The sequence below is a fragment of the Herpailurus yagouaroundi genome, unplaced genomic scaffold (genome assembly GCF_014898765.1).
Source record: "Herpailurus yagouaroundi ecotype Mexico unplaced genomic scaffold, PumYag 162, whole genome shotgun sequence".
Lineage (NCBI taxonomy): Eukaryota > Metazoa > Chordata > Mammalia > Carnivora > Felidae > Herpailurus > Herpailurus yagouaroundi.
In genome coordinates, this window is record NW_024412403.1 from 61,155,165 (window position 1) to 61,160,153 (window position 4,989).

Below are 4,989 nucleotides of genomic sequence, written 5' to 3' on the forward strand. Positions count from 1 at the left end.
TAGGTGAAAATAGTATTTCCATGTGGTTTTTATTTCTATTTTTTAAAATTCTGAGTAAAAATGAGCACTTTAAAAAGGGGCACTTGTATTTCATTTTCTGTGAACTTCTGACATATACCTTATCAATTTTCTAGTTGATCAATTTCCATATCAGTCTTTCCGTGTTAATTTCCAGGAGCTCTTTATATGTTAGTATGATCTTACTTTATTTACTTACTTTATTTTTTAAAAAGATTTTATTTTTAAGTAATCTCTATACCCAACATGGGGCTCAAACTCACAACTGCAAGATCAAGAGTTGCACATTCAAGAAAGGGGAACTCTCTTACACTGTTGGTGGGTATGCAAACTGGTGTAGCCACTCTGGAAAACAGTATGGAGGGTTCTCAAAAAGTGAAAAATAGAACGACCCTACACCCAGCAATTGCACTACTAGATATTTACCCAAAGGATACAAACATACTACTTAGAACCAGCACATGCACCCCAATGTTTATAGCAGCATTATAAAGAATAGCCAAATTATGGAAAGAGCCCAAGGGTCCATCAACTAATGTATGGATAAAGAAGATGTGGTATATATATATATACACACACACACACACACACACACACACACACACACAATAGAATATTACTTAGCCAACAAAAAGAATGAAATCTTGCCATCTGCAACAACGTGGATGGAGCTAGAGTGTATTATGCTAAGCAAAATAAGCCAGTGAAAGACAAATACCATGATTTCACTCATATGTGGAATTTAAGAAACAAAACAGATGAACATAGGGGAAGGAAAAAAAGAGGAAGCAAACCATAAGAGACTCTTTTAAAGTTTATTTTATTTATTTTTGAGAAAGAGAGAGTGCGGGAGGGGCAGAGAGAGAGGGAGAGAGAATCAGAAGCAGGCTTTGTGCTGCCAGCAGGGTTTGAACCCATAAGCTGTGAGATCATAACCTGAGCCAAAATCAAGAGTTGGACACTTAACCCAGGCGCCCAAGAAACTCTTAACTATAGAGAACAAACTGAAGGTTGCTGAGGGGAGGTGAGTGGGGGGAATGAGCTAAAATGGGTGATGGGCATTAAGGAGGGCACTTGTTGTGATGAGCACTGGGTGTTATATAAGTAATGAATCATTAAATTCTACTCCTAAAACCAATATTATACTATATTGACTAAGTAGAATGTAAATTAAAAAAAATTGATCCAGAAAAAGAGTTGCACGCTCTACTGACTGAGCTAGCCAGGCACCCCAGGGTGATCTCACTTTAAATACATGGCCACAAATCTCAGCTTGGCATTGGTATTATGGCAATCCTACTGTTTTCTTAATATGTTATTCCATTTATTTTCCTATGGTCCCAAGTATCTCATAATTTTTCCTTTCCTCAAACTTCCAACAACTTGTCCTCCATAAATCACTTTCAGCCTTGTGTTCTAGTTCACTGCGAAATAGCAATGCCCTTCAGCCAAAGACCGCAATGTGGGGTTTACTGACTCATTGCAACAAAGGCGAAAGTACACCATAGAGAATCATGAGGACATCTCAGTCAAACGGTGTTAGAGAGGATTTACTATAGGATTTGGGTTTCTGTTTTTGGTGATTCTGGGAGGATGAGTTAAGAAGTGGGGCTTTCCCCAGGATTATATGTTGACAAAAGCTGTAGTAATTGTAATGGTTGAGTATCTTAATAAATCTTATGTAGAAGGTGGGAGGAACAAAGTGCAGTGAAAGTCGTGAATGAGAAAGAAGCAGCAGTTACTCACATTAGCCAGCATAAGGGGATATTTGGCCATTTTTGTGGTTTGAACCATGTCCCCATTTTTGTCTGCTTACACCTGATTATGGAGTGGACTTCCTTTGACCTTGCTCTATCATGCTTGCAAAGTGGCTTTTAAAAAACACCAGTGACATGTGTAGTTTTTCATGTTCAACAGACCACTGTGGCCTCTGCTCTGAGCACCAGGCCATCTTCTGGCTGTCAGGGGCTGCTGGGAAGCAGTCACAAGAGAACTTGCACAGACTCATCTTGTCACATCTATTCACTTACCTGCACCTGTGCCATATATTCTTTCGCAATACTAAGGATGAACAGTCCATGTTCCCGTTGTAGTCCAGCCCATCCACTTACATAGTAGAGCCTACCCCACCATCTATTCAAGGTCTTCACTCCCGAAGCTCTCCCTGCCTCTCTTGAACCACAAATTTTACCTGTCTGTTGGGTCATTCCCATGTGTATTCAAATATGCTGTTATTGTTCCCATCTTATAAAAAAAACACAAAAATTTAAAGACAAAGCAGAAGAATAAACTCTCCTTTGACCCTAAATCTCCCCTCCAGCTCTGTCCTATTTCACTGCCTCATTTAGAGCAAAGTTCTTCCAAGTAGTTGTTTATACATATTGCCTTCTACAACCTTTCCTTTTCTCTTGAATCTGCTCTCCACCAAAATTGTTCTTGTCAAGGTCAACGAATGATCTCCAGATTGATAAATATAGAGCGATATAGAACTATTCTCAGTTCTCATCCTACTTGACCTGTTAGCAATGGTTGACATCTCTGATTTTTTCATCCTACTTGACCTGTTAGCAATGGTTGACATCTCTGATTTTTTTCATCCTCCTTGAGATACTTTATTTTACTTCAGGGTGAGGTTCTCTATCTACCTCATTGGTCACTCCTTCTCAGTCTTTGCTGTTTCCTCTTTATCTCCTCAACTTCGAAATCTCTATTTAAAAACAATGTCACCCTTTTAAAATTGGCCTAAAATCTGAATAGTGATTCACCTAGCCCAACCTTAGGATCTTTCTTTATCAGATTATTTTCATTTTTTCCACCTTTTCAAAAAATTTAAATAATTTAGTGGGGGTGGCACTGTGAGGGGTTATACAACCTGAGCAGAGTAGGAAAGGGGTGTATGCAGAATGCAGGGACCATGATGGCTGGGCAAGGGGGTTAGGGTGGGATGGATGAGGAGGGAGCCTGTGCAAGGGGCATTTAATATTGCACATTGAAGGAGATATGGCAACAGATGATAACATGTGATTTGGGGCTATATTCTCTTACTATGAAGGATCTTACTGGGACAATTGGTTGAACTTTAGTGTGATGTGAGAATTAGAATGTAGTAATATGATGTTAATTTCCCAATTTTGTTGGTCATATTATGATGGCTTGGGAGAATGTCCTTGTATACAAGAAATATTCACCTAAATATTCAGAGTTGATAGGGCACACTGTTGACAGTTTACTTTCAAATGGCTCAGGGAAAAGGTTATTGTAATATATTTGCAATTTTTCTGTAAGTTTGAAATTGTTTCAAAGTTAAAAAAATTTAAATATTAGTTTTAAAATACTTTACATAATGACCACATTCATCTTGTACCATTAAAAAAATATTGGCAATATTAAATTCTTTCAATCCAAAGTAGAATTCTTAGCATGGCTTCTGGTTCAAATAATAGGCATTTTTTCTTCAGCCTATTCTTGTACACAACATTGAAGGAAAACACAGTTTATGCTAAGTTTTGCAGAACAAAAACAAGAATATATCCTTTCTTGATTATCTTATTAGGTAATTGTTCCTTAACATATAATACTTTTTTAAAAAAGATACTCAATATCTGACTTTTTGTGGAAGTGGAGTTGACTTTTTCTCCCTCTTCCACTTTCCATTATGATTATTTTCAAACATACAGAAACAGGAAAAGAATAACTGAATAGTGGTGTACCCTCCACATAGATGGAATAATTGTTAACATTTTGCTATTTTGCGTTCTCTTTCCCCTTATCTGTTGTCTTAGTTTATTTAGGCGGTTAGAACAAAAAATGCTGGAGGTTAGGTGGCTTGTAAACAACAAAGATTTAGTTCTCACAGTTCTGAAGTCTGGGAAGTCCAGGATGAAGACACCTGCAGATTCTGTGTCTGGTGAGAACCCACACCCTATTCATAGTTGCAGTCTTCTTAACAGTGTCCTCAAATGGTAGAAGGGGATTATATGTCAGCGTATGAATTTGGGGAGGACTCCACATTCAGCCCGTGGCATCTATATTTGTTGAAGCATTTGAAATCAAGTTGTAGGCATCATGACACCTCATTCCTAAATACCTGAGCATGAATTTTCTAATAATAAAGACATTCTCCAACATAACCACCAAGTAGTAATTATCCATAAATGAATATCAATAATTTTATCCACAAACCGTTATTTATTCTGTAACAAGGAAGAAATATATTTATTTCGTAAATATATTTAATATATTAATCAATATATTTATACATATAAATAATATATATTTCACATTCAGTCTTCCTTAATTGTTCTAGAATGTCTTTTATAGCTGTATTTTGAGGGGGGAAGGAACCAGGATCGGCAACACTCAATAGCTTTTTTTATTTTTATTTTTTTATTTTTTATTTAAAAAAAATTTTTTTTTCAACATTTATTTATTTTTGGGACAGAGAGAGACAGAGCATGAACGGGGGAGGGGCAGAGAGAGAGGGAGACACAGAATCGGAAACAGGCTCCAGGTTCCGAGCCATCAGCCCAGAGCCCGACGCGGGGCTCGAACTCACGGACCGCGAGATCGTGACCTGGCTGAAGTCTGACGCTTAACCGACTGCGCCACCCAGGCGCCCCAGCTTTTTTTTTTTAATGTTTTATTTATTTTTGAGAGAGAGAGAGAGCATGCGTGTGAGTGGGGGAGGGGCAGAGAGAGAAAGGGAGACACAGAAACCAAAGCAGGCTCCAGGTTCTGAGCTGTCAGCACAGATCCCGATGTGGGGCTCGAACTCATGAACTGTGAGATCATGACCAGAGCTGAAGTCAGACGCTCAACCGACCAGAGCCGCTCAGGCGTCCCAACACTCAATAGCTTTTTTTTTTTTTTTTTTAATCATCTCATGTCACATTATTTTTTTTTAAATATTTTATTTTATTTTATTTTCAATCTATGAAATTTATTGTCAAATTGGTTTCCATACAACACCCA